The sequence below is a fragment of the Pteropus vampyrus genome, unplaced genomic scaffold, assembly GCF_000151845.1.
Source record: "Pteropus vampyrus isolate Shadow unplaced genomic scaffold, Pvam_2.0 Scaffold215, whole genome shotgun sequence".
Taxonomy (NCBI): Eukaryota; Metazoa; Chordata; class Mammalia; order Chiroptera; family Pteropodidae; genus Pteropus; species Pteropus vampyrus.
This window is the reverse complement of record NW_011888996.1, coordinates 3,226,520-3,239,090: the sequence shown is the minus strand read 5'-3', so window position 1 is coordinate 3,239,090 and position 12,571 is coordinate 3,226,520. Positions and strand designations below refer to the sequence as shown.

Here is a 12,571-nt window from a genome sequence, read left to right as displayed (position 1 = left end):
CTTTGACTTTTTGCTCTCTTAAAAGTTACATAAATACAAGATCCGGGAGCTCTTTGAAAAGATCACATGTTGTGAAACTGGTTACAAGATTACCTAAGTGAAGAGGTGTGGTATCTCTACTACACGGAGACTTTGTATCAAGAGTGTCTGGAGGTTTTTTTTATATCTAACTTGAAATCTAGTGCAAATAGAAATAATTTAATACTTTTAATATGTATTTGTGAGTCTTTACTTTCCCAACAGAATTGGCTCAGACTTCTAAGCTAATAATAATTGTGTCTCACATTAACAAAACTTGCTATTTGGAAAATAATTCTTTTTGTTAAATCACAAAAGGCTTCAAAACATGGCTCTTATAAAAAGTGATTTTTCCAAAGTATTGTTTTAAAAAAAGAGGTTTGTTGAAGGGTATAGTAAACAGGCTCTTAAGAATAATATTTATTATTACGAAAATATAACTTAGTACTCAGTCTCCATGGAAGGCAATTTAGCAATTCCTATCTAAAATAAAATATAACATTGTTTGACCGAACAATTAACACTTGTAGAAATGTCCTCTACAGAAAAATTTAACCATATATGAAGTAACATGTGTGAAAATAGTTATAGAACATTGTAATGGAAAAGATGAGAACAACTTATCTGTCAACAAAATGGAAACAATCTAAGGTCAGTCAAGAGGAGTGATTGACAAAATACACACACCTATACACACATATATGTATATGTGCATATGTCAATACTTGTAGTGGGGTAGCTCTGAAAAAATAATCAAGAAACTGGCCTCCAGATAAGGTCATTGTATGGCTGAGAAGCAGGAGTAGGAAGGAAATTTACTGTTTGCTAAATGCTCTTTTTGAGCCTTTTGACTTTTTTGTTATGTGCAAATACCTACCTTTTAAAAATTAATGGAAATATTTATTTTGAAATACGGTCAGCATTTCAGAGGAATTTTGAGCACATAAATCAAGGACCTGTTGATATTGTTATATTAAGTGTCTAAATTATTCAACCCCAAAGATGGCAAAAAAGGAGAGGGGGAAGCCCAGAAAAAGTGAGACAAATAGCATAAAGTATGACGAAAGTAAATCTAAATGTATCTACTTTTATCCAGCTGCTTTTTGGATAATTTAACCAGTATTTCTTTCTAGTTTTTCTTTCATGTTTTCTACTATTTCTTAAGAAAATAAAGTCTGTTGTTTTTAACTCAGAGATTTTAGGATGGAAGAGCATTTAAGAAATATTCTAGTATAATTTCCTAATTTTGTGGATGACGGTACTGGAGCCCAAAAAGGTTAAATGACACTGAAGATCACACAGTGATTAATCTAGGTTTATTCCATTTGCCCCCCTAGTTCCACTCCTCACTCTACTTTCTGCACAGAAAATTGACCTGTATGGACTACATTAACAAGCTCTGTTATCTCCATCTTCTAGTTGGGTTTGGACCAAACATCCTTATTTATAATAAGGGCAAACAGTGCACCTGGTTTTATATAGTACTTATGTATAGTGCTTATGAGCCAATATTTACTTTCTTGTTGACCATTCAAGGACTTCTGTTATAATTTGGTGTCCTTGTCTGGCCTTCTGACAAACCCCTCATCGCCTTCCCTTTTTCCTGTATAAATATTGAAATAATAGACTTGTAGTTTCTTATACATACTGTGCTTTTCTGATCCTCTGTACCTTTTCTCATTCTGTCCCCACTGCCCCCAACCCCTTAGTTTAAAGACCCTGTTTACCAACAGTCTCCTTACTCATTGTCTTATTGTTTCTAATTCAAATCAGGTGCTCCTCCAGAAAACCTTCTCTTTATCCTAGTTTAGGCCAGTTGTTCCTCTGTGTTTCCATAAGCACCCTGCACATATCGTTTCTCATATTAGAATGAAATAACTTATTTTGGGGTCATTATTCTGAATGTAACTAATTCAAGGTCAGTACTGTGCCTTTTGGGAGGGAACTACTTTTGCACTTCTGAGATCCATTGGTTAATACATTGTCTATTGGATTCATTATGTGTTTTTAACATAACAAACTTCTGATTTAAAAAGTTTTTTAGTCTATGGCCATGCCACCCTGAACCTGCCCGATCTTGTCTGATCTTGGAAACTAAACAGGGTTGGGCCTGGTTAGTACCTGGATGGGTACTAATAAAGTAATAAAATAATAAATAAAATAAAATAAAGTAAAAACATAATAGAAAGGATAATTATCCTAAGTTTCATTAGAGCCTCATTAGAGTCTATTTTTCTGGATTCCTAGAAAGTCATTCTCTCTCTTAAAGGAATTTTGCATATGTCTTGTATGAGTTAAATTATATTTTAACTCTCAGAACAATCTTACTGCTAAGTTTTAGTGGAAATATGTCTATAGCCTACATGTACAGATTATACTATATTGATTTGCAGACCCTGATAAACAATTTTTAAAAAGAAATTCATGTTGAAGTTTTTATAGTGGTTTATTGTCTATGACATATGATAAATAATTGTGTAAGTTTAAAAGAATTATAGATAGAATTAATGATTGTTGAATTGAACTCTTACTTGTTTTTAAAAGATGAGGAAATTGAAACCCCAGAGATATTAAAGGACAAGGTTCAAGTTTAGCTTAGTGGCACAAGAGTTCCTGATCTGAAGATGATCCCTGTACTTGCTGGTGAGCAATCTAAAACCTGAAAGTCAGCTTCTGTCCCAGGCTGGCCTTCTACAAAAATGTTAGGTTGACTGAGATCTGCCATTATTTGAATTGACTCTGGGCTTGGCTGTAGCAGGTGGTGTTGGGTTACTGCGTGAACTCCCATGGTGTGTTACTTATTCTTTATTTTACCAGTTTATGTGAGGAGTAGTTTGTTTGTTTGTTTGTTTGTTTGTTTGTTTGTTTGTTTTAACAGATATTCAACACCTTTTTTGTGGAGGAAAAAGATTTTATGGAGGAAAAATATAACATTCCTAAAAGCACAACTCTAAAAATATCAGTTTTGTTCTTAAAGGATTCAGAACTTTAATGGCATTCCCATTATACAGTCAGGAAGTAGAACAGTCCCTCAAGAAAAAAGGCAGAAAAATGCCAAAATCTTTTCCAACCACAATTATTTTTAATCTATGAAACAGAATTTCCTAACAAATTAAGTAGTTTTTATAGTAGTGACGTATATCATTGGTATGCTCTGTTTGTTTAATATGACTGTAGTCAGAAGGGAAGTTGGGCCTGTTTGTCTTCCAAAAATTGAGAAAAGTGCCATCATTAAAACAAGGAAGAGAAAGATTTGTATCCAACTTTTGGGGACATGTAAGTTGAGAGCGCACTCACGGTTGGAGAATCTGTGGATGTTTACCAGTTCAGCTACCTTGCCATCCCTCCCATTTATAATTGTCTTAAATACTTTTTTCATACATTGAGTATGCATATCAAACAGTGTTATAATATTTGCTTTAATCTTTAAACAGATGAGAATACTAAAGACAATAAGGAAAATTATTATATTTACTGTATTTTTGCTCTTTCCATCATTTTTTTCCTAATGTTTCAAAGTTCCTTCTTTTAGTAATTCCTTTCTATTTAGAGGACTTCTTTCTAGCTATTCTTTTAGTATAGGTAACAAATTCTCTTAGTTTTCCTCTATCTGGAGCATCTTATTTCTTCTCATTTGTGAAGGATATTTTCACTAGTTATAGAATTCTTGGTTGATAGGTCTTTTCTTTCAGCACTTAAAAAATGTTGTTCTTATAGGATTTGTTCTTATAGGATTCAGAACTTTAATGGCATTCCCATTATACAGTCAGGAAGCAGAACAGTCCCTCAAGAAAAAAGGCAAAAAATGCCAAAATCTTCTCCAACCACAAGAGAAATCCACTGTCATCCGAATTGTTTTACCTCTTGCTCTTTTCAAGATTTTTTTTTCCTTTGTCTTAATTTTCTGAAGTTTAATTATCATGTGCCTTGATATGAATTCTTTAGATTTATCCTGTTTGGGTTTTGTCAGGGTTTCTCGAATATGTAGCTTTATAGTGCTTTCCAACTTGGGGAAGTTTTCTTTATTTTTTCAGTCACTTTTTCAGCCCTACCATCTTTCTCTTCTCTCTCGAAGACTCCACTGACATAAATGTTAGGTCTTTTGTTTTAGTTACATAGGTCTCTGAGGTTCTGTTCATTTTTATTCCAGTCTATTTTCTCTCTATTGTTTATGTTGTATAATTTCTACTGTTTTATATTCCAGTTTAATGATTCTTTTCTCTGTCCTCATTCTACTCTTAAGTCCATCTATCAAATTTTAAATGTTGGTTGTCTTTTCTAAAATTTTCATTTGTTTCTTTTTTATATTTTTCCTTTTTTTTGCTGAGACTTTCTAATTTTTTATTTGTTTACAAGCATGGTTGTAATTGTTCACTGAAGTTTTTTTTAATGAGGACTGCTTTAAAATCATTGTAAGTAATTCTGACATCTGGGTCGGAATGTTGATTTGTATTTATTTTCTTTTCCCATTTAATTTGAGATTTTCCTGCTGCTTGGTATGATGAGTGATTTTCATTTGAAACCTAGACATTTTAAGTATTATATTATGAGACTCTGGATCTTATTTAAATTTTCTGTTATAATAGGCATCCTCTGATAATACTTCAGTGGGGGGAAAGGGCACCATGTCATTTCTTCCAGGTAGCAGTAGAAGTTCAGGTTCCCCACTTAGACTCCTTTGATATGTAGGGTTAAGGAGGTGTTCCTTATTACTACCAGACAGGGATGAGGCAGGCTCCCTACTGGACAGGCTCCATCATATCCTCTGCTGGCACTGTAGGAGGTCATTATAGCTGGGTGGTGATGAAAGTTCTAATTGTCCACTAGGCCACTGAGCTTTCTTTATTACCCTCTGGCAGAGATATGTCAGGTTTCCACATAGTCTCCAACGAAATTTCCCACCAGCGGAGGTAGGGGCTCTTTTTGTTCTGCTTGGTGGAAATGAACACCATAGTGTGACACTTGGTCTTCTTTGACACTCCCTTAGTAGAAGGATTGGACAGCCTCCAGAAGGTGGAAGTCTAAGTTCCCCACTTAGCCTTTGCTGGTGGAGTTGGGCCCAATGTTTGCCCTGTGGTGTTTGGCTGGAGTAGAATGGTTATTGCCTAGAAGTTTTGTCTCACTTGCTGTCCCTATCTCAGTCTTTTGGCCCAAGAGAGCAAGGACTTTTTAGTTTGTGTCCATTGGTGTTTCTGGGTTGCTGGCTTCCTTCGTACCCAGAGTAGGATAAATGAAATAAAGAGAAAGCCCATGGAATTCACAGCTATATCCTTCCTTAAGTCCCACAGTCCCTCACCAATTTGCCACCTTCTCTCTATCTTTGTAGTCTTCATATGTTTTATATACAATGTCCAGGGATTTAGCTGTACTTTAATGGAGAGGTATAGGGAAAAGTATGGCTACTCAATCTGTCTAAAAGCAGAAGTCTCTTCTTCAGTTCACTTTAAACTTTTGTTTTTTCTCTGAAGCTTTTGTGAATAAATCATTACTTTGAACTCTGTCAGTTCAGAAATTGATAATTAGGAACATGAACAAAATTTAAGATGAAATACTCCAGATTTTAAAAGAGTAATTTTCAGGCAACCTTAATTTTTAAAATACGTAATAAAAAATGTGGTAAGTTGATTTGGGATATTTTCTTTCTTTTCATTAGTTCAGGTGGTTTAAGAATGCTCACTCTATTTTAGTTTAGATTTTACTTTAGATACATTTGGAAATAGTCAAAATTTATTGCCTTTTAGAATTTGTTATGTTAATCTTTTTCTTATTGATATTCTTTCAAAACTTTTTATAATCACCCTCTTGTCTGACATAACTGTTACAAATATAGTTTTTACTGCATTCATTTTTGGGGGACCATTTATACATATTTAAGTTGTATGTATTCAAATCATCTTTTTTTTTCTTTTACTTCATGGCATTGGATTGAAAATATAAACATTCTCCTATGTTACCCTCTAGTTCTTTTATATTTTTATTTTTTAAACTTTAACTCCTTTATCTGAAATTTATTTTGGTGTGTCTGTGGTAAAGATCTAGTGTAACACCTCCGCCTTCCCCCATTATGTGAGCACCAGTTATGATTTAAGTAATTTTTTCCACACTGATTAGAATTGGTATCTTCATAATATGCCAGTTTATGTTGTATATTATATTCTATTTCTGGGCTTTATATTGTTTTGTTGTTCTTTCCATTCCTATGCTGATACCACATAGGCATTTAACAAAGATATAACTTCTGTTTATTGATTTTTCTCTTAATTCAATCTAATTATATTATTTAGATTTTCTTTTTCTGTCTAGTGATTTTTTTTTTCCTGGCTTTATTGACACATAATAGACAATTAGTTGCTCATATTTACATTGTACAATTCAATGAGTTTTTTTCAATTATAGTTGGCATATATACTAGTTTCAGTTGTATAGCATAGTGATCAGAGATCCACATAACTCCGAAAGTGATCACCCCAGTAAATCTAGTACCTTTCTTCCCCCTTACATATTTATTACATTATTAACTTTCTTCCCCATGCTACACTCTACATCTCCATGTCTATTCTGCAGCTATCCATTTGTACCTCTTAATCCTTTTGCCTTTTTTCCCCACCCCAACCCTCTTTCCATCCAGTAGCCCTCAAAATATTCTCTGTATCTATGAGTTTATTACTGGTTTTGTTTTTGTTGTTTGTTTGTTCTTTAGATTCCACATGTACATGAAATCATGCGATATTTGTCTTTCTCTGTCTGACCCATTTCATTCAGCACAACACCCTCTAGGTCCATCAAGGCAATATCTTTCTCCATCCCCTTCCTTTTGGTCTGTGTGTGTCATTTAATCTGAAGTGAGTCTCTTGTAGGCAGCCTATGTAGGGGTCTTGTTTTCTAATCCATTCAGCCACTCTATCTTTTGGTTGGAGCACTTAATTCTTTTCCATTTGAGGTACTTGTTGATAAGATATGTAGTTATTACCGTTTCTTATTCATGTTTTTGATACATGTTCTTTCTTCTTAAAGAAGTCTCTCCAACATTTCCTGTAATACCGGCTTGGTGTTGATAAAATTCCTTTAGCTTATTTTTTTCTAGGAAGATCTTTATCTGTCCTTCAACTCTAAATAAATAATAGCTTTGCTGGATAAAGTATTCTTGGTTGTAGATCTGGGTCTTCTTCACTTTGAATATTTTGTGCCAAGCCCTTCTGTCCTACATGGTTTCTTTTGAGAAATCAGCTGCCAGTCTTATGGCTGCTCCCTTCCAGATAACTAACTGCTTTTCTCTTGCTGCTTTTAAGATTCTCTCTTTGTCTTTAACTTTTAATTATGATGTGTCTTGGGGTTCCTCTTTCTTGGGACTCCCTGAACCTCTTTGTGTTGTATGTCTATTTCCTTCACCAGGTGAGGGAAGTTTTCCATCATTATTTCTTCAAATAGCTCTTCAACGTCTTATTTTCTTTCAGATATCCCTATGACACGAATATTTTTACATTTAGTAGTGTCTCATAGGCTCCTTAAATTATTATTATAGCCTCGATGACTTTTTTCTTGCCATTCTGATTGAGTGTCCTTGGCTTCCCCATCCTCTATATCGGTGGTTTGATCCCCTTCTTTATTGACTCTCTTTTTTTCCATCTAATATACTCTTCATCTCAGATGATGTGTTCTTCATTTCTGACTGGTTCCCTTATATATACTATATCCATTTCCATTTTTCTGTTTTTTATCTCTTTGTTAAAGTTCTCACTGAGTTCATCTACTCTTCCTCTAATTTTATTGAGCATCTTTATAGCCAGTGTTTTGAACTCTGCATCTGTTAGACTACTTGACTCCATTATTCCTCAATCTCTGTTCTATTTTCTCATATGTTTTCTGCTTCTTTGTCTTCCCATTTTGGCTGCCTTTCTTGTCTGTTTCTATGCACTAAGCAAGGCTCCTAAATCTCTCAGTCTTACTAGTGCAGCTTTGTTTAGTAGGTGTCCGGTGGCACAGTCCTGAGAGAGTTTTATCTTCAGGTCAAGTGTTAAGATTCGGGGCCACCTGTTAAGATTCAGCAAGCAATCCACAGATGCTGTGTTTATAGTTGCCTCAAGAAACCATACCAGAAACCAAGGCCAGCTGCTACTTATGTGAATCTAGGCGCTGCTCAGCAAGGAGTACCTGATTCACGGAGGATACACCTGGATGTGGCTTGGATGGGGCCGTAAATTGGGGAAGGCGGGGTTCCAGGGAATCCTCTGGGCGAAGTGACCTCTGTTAATCCAGTTTGATGAGGCCTCTGCTGTGGCGGTTCTGCTTCTGCACACTGGGAGTGGGGAGGGCTCAAAAGAGGAACAGTGGATGCCGCTGGCACTTCTGTCCAGGAGAGACCTTAGTCTCTGGTCCTCACTCTGACAACTCAGTGTCCGCCTATAAGTCCCTGGTGCCCCCCGCACAGCCGAACTGGTGCTGGTACTCAGAGCGAGCAGGTTCAACACTGCGAAAATCCGCTCGTAGATATTGCTACCGTCGCAGCCTCTGTTCCACTCAGATGCTCAGGACCGGGCAGCCTCGTGTCCTTGTGCTGTCCTACCTTCTGCCGTTTCTTGTATGGCCTAGTTGTATGACTTGTTCATCTAGATCCCAGGCGATTTTCCTTGCTGTTTGCTCGTTGTTTCTGTCACAACTTTGATTTGGTCGCCAGAGGGATGAACAGAGAATCTATCTACACCATTTTTTTATCCTCACTCACACAACTTTAATTAAAATAAAAATGTAGAACTAGAATGTTTTCTAAAAGACGTCTTTCCTTGATTTTAGCCAGAGACAAAAGATAAAATTAAAACATTCAGAGATCCTCTTTATAATGAAGCAGGGAGGTATTTCTGCAGAAAACTTTGTATTGCCTTGGGCATGTTGCTTAGCCTTTCAGAGTCTGCTTCCTCATTGGTGACATGGACTAATTGGACAGGATAGTATCTACAATCTCTTCTAGTTAACTGGCAGCCACTGCATTGGGCCCAAATCCAGGACACTGGCGGTGGGTCAGAGGCTCACACAGGATTCATACAAAAGTCTGCATTACCTGGTGCCAGAATTATTTAGATTTTCATCTTTATTTTTTACCTATTTTACTTCTCAGTGACTAGAAAAGGATATTAATATTTTCTGTCTTATTTATATCGACTTCTTATGTCTCTGTAATTTTTGTTATATATCATGCTATACTAATATATCTAGTTTAAAACTATAATCTTTATATTATGTCCCTTATTAGTATTTTGAATTTAAGTCTGTGTATTTCAGCAAGTTGACATTTGTGTATTAGAGCATATATACGTCAACAGTAAGACGTAACTTTTTATTACACCACTGCTAGAATATTTAGCTTTTTGTAATATTAACCTAAATATTGACACATAAGTGTATAAGATGACCACAGCAAATAATTGCTTTTTTCCTTTAGATAATCTTAACTTTTTATCATTAATACTTTATCAACCTCACTGTTAATAAAACTGTAAATTATCTGAGTGATGGGTTGTGGGACCAGAGGGGAAAGGAATCATTCAACTGTTATACTTTAATAGTTGCTAGAGTAATATCACATACACCAATAAGGAACTGTCACCATGATTCAGGGCTAGTTATAGTTGTTAGTTGCACAATGCTAAAATTCTTTTTAAATATTGATTAGCCCACATATAGTATGAAAAATGCCCTTTCCACTTATGCAGAAGAAAAAAAATATTTGGACAGTTATTTTTTGGCCTTGCTGTGTCAAAAAGGCATCTGTACCAAGATCTGTCATACCTAAAATTATAATTTTAGGTCTATTAAAAACAAAAATTTCATGCATTTTTATTATTAATTACATATAGGCTTTAGAACTGTTGCAAGACCATATAGTATATATTAGCCTTTATACTGCTAATGCAGAACAGCAAACTTGATTAGATTAACAGAAACCTGTCTTCATTACAACTTTATTATCACACTAGAGAGATAAATACCACAAGATCTGCAGAAACATTCAGTTCTGAGCACTTAAGTGGCAGGATAACTTTTTGTGTTGTAATTCATCTCATATGGAATAACAAAACAAAAGGAAAACTACAATCTCATGTTACAAAAAACCATACTGCTATAAAATATTAAGAAGGGGTAATATCTCTTATTAATATTAAATAACTTCATTTACTTTTTTTTTGTCTTCAGTTCTACTTTTTTTTATTGTTTTTCTTGATATATTTTTGTGTTTGCCCAACATTTCATTGCCATTTGACTTTTAACCCAAGTTCTTTTCAGTATGTCTCTTAGGGAAACATGAGTTGGATTTATTTAAGTATATCTCATATAGAAAGCATGTAGTTGAATTTATCTTATGAACTAAGTGCCTTTTAGTACTTAACTAAAAAGCTGTTTAATAAACGGAAATTCAACTCATTTATTTACAATTACTATATGCTAATAACATTTTAATCATAATTGTCATGTTTTATTTTTGCCAACTTTTTTCTTCTGTTTTCTGTTGTTCTGTTCTTTTTTATATTGCTTTGCATTTTTAAAAAATTTACCACCCGCTATGTTAAAAAAGACTTTAAAAATATTCTTTAGGAATCTGTCAGTGTGTCTGATAAAACTTCTGAGTCTCAAGAATGCTCAGATAATACGGCCTTGTTCTTCAAGTACCCTTTTAACTTCATTAACCAGTTCTTTTTTGTTGGTCAGAATCACATCGGTATTAATTATGTAGGGAAAACATGAGTTCAAATGAAATCAGATTTTGAGAGTGAGAACATTATCTCTATAGACTAATGGTACTGTAACATTGTGTAGTCAATTCACAATTAACTGTGCGAAAGTAAGTTTGCAGTAGACTGGATTAACCATAAATATATATACACTTTGGAATTTCTTAAAGATAAACCTATGGCTTGGAGCAGTGGTCCCCAAACTTTTGTGGCACCAGGGACCAGTACTCCTATGAGACTCTAATGCCTGATGATCTGAGGTGGAGCTGAGGCGGTGATGCTAGTGCTGGGTAGCAGCTGCAAAGACAAATGAAGCTTTGTTTGCTCACCCCACTCACCTTCTTCTGTGCCCAGTTTCTAATAGGCCATGAACCTGTATCAGTCCACGGCCCAGGAGTTGGGGACCCTTGACTTAGAGGATTGGCTCATAATTTTCCCTAAGATGATAAAATATAATACAATTTGAGATTTTTACAGTTCTTCTGGTTCTCAGTGTTCATCTGCTACTTCTGTTAATATATAGCCACTAAATACTTCTTTTTTTACATTTTTTTATTTATTGGGGTGACATTGTTTATTAAAATTATATAGGTTTCAAGTGTACAATTGAGTAATATGTCATATATATATTGCGTTGTGTGTTCACCACCCAAAGTTATTTTCTTCTGTCGCCAAGTAGTTGACAACCCTATTCAGATTCACTTTCTCTTAATTGTGGCAGCTGTTTTTTTTAACTTTATTAACAATCACATTTGCATTATTATAGTTTCTCCCCATTCTATTTTGTTTCTAAATTCTGCTGCAGGATTATGCTATCAAAGACATTCTTTTACTTATTTATTTTCTTGTTTATATAATTAAAGCGGCTCTCAAACAAAATTTAGGCATCTCAGCCTAAGTATTTATCCTTCTTGCCTTACTGTTGCCTTTATCTAAACTCATAGAATACCATTTTTCTAAAATAGTGTTTCTGTCTTGGGGAGGCAGATCTTCCTACTGTGTTCTTCCTACTGTATTCTAACATACATTATCTATCTTAGTGTGTTTTTTCTTATTCATACTTTTCTTCCTCCCTAAAATTACCTGTTTATTCTGTATGAGGCACCTGAGATTACCTCAGCGATTCTTCTTCTTTTATTTCTCTTAATCATATAGACTGTGCTAACCATCATAAATGTAACTTGTATGTCACATTGTAACTTTTTGTATGTGTTTGTGTTTTATTCCTTATTCTAGAAAATAAGTCCCTTAAAGGCAAAGAGCCTATCTTCAGTTATTTTTTGTGGTCTTCCTACCAGTGTTTCTCAAAAATTTTCAGAGTAGGACTGAAGTTTCTTCCTTCTTGTTACTCCACCAGTCTCTGGGGCAGGGGTCCCCAAACCCCCAGGCGTGGACCCATACTGTTAGGAACCAGGCCGCACAGCAGGAGGTGAGCAGCGGGTGAGCAAGGGAAGCTTCATCTGTGTTTGCAGCTGCTCCCCAGCGCTAGCATCACCACCTCAGCTCCACCTCAGATCATCAGGCATTAGATTCTCATAGCCACAAAGGTTGGGGACCGCTGCTCTAGGGCACTATATCTGTTTTCCAGCTTAGCAGAAAGAGATGAATTCATGGAAGAGAGCACATTTAGTGTCTTACAGCCCAAATCAGGAGGTGGAACACAACAGTGACACTCACGTTCCATTCTGTTCCACTGACAGAACTTAACCACATAGTCACAGCCAGCTGAAAGGGAGACTGAAAAATGGCTTGAGCAGTGATATGTCTAGCTACAACTTTATTTTGTGGAACTAGGCGTCTCTACCACAACTATGTTAATAGAACTAATC

The 12,571-nt window shown here is 35.3% G+C and overlaps 1 protein-coding gene across 4 annotated transcripts in view; it reads left to right on the top strand.

The window, feature by feature from the left end:
• The window catches only part of STK3 (serine/threonine kinase 3), a 277,085-nt gene that overhangs the window by 151,777 nt on the left and 112,737 nt on the right, over positions 1-12,571 (top strand). The gene's annotated exons all lie outside the window — the stretch shown is intronic.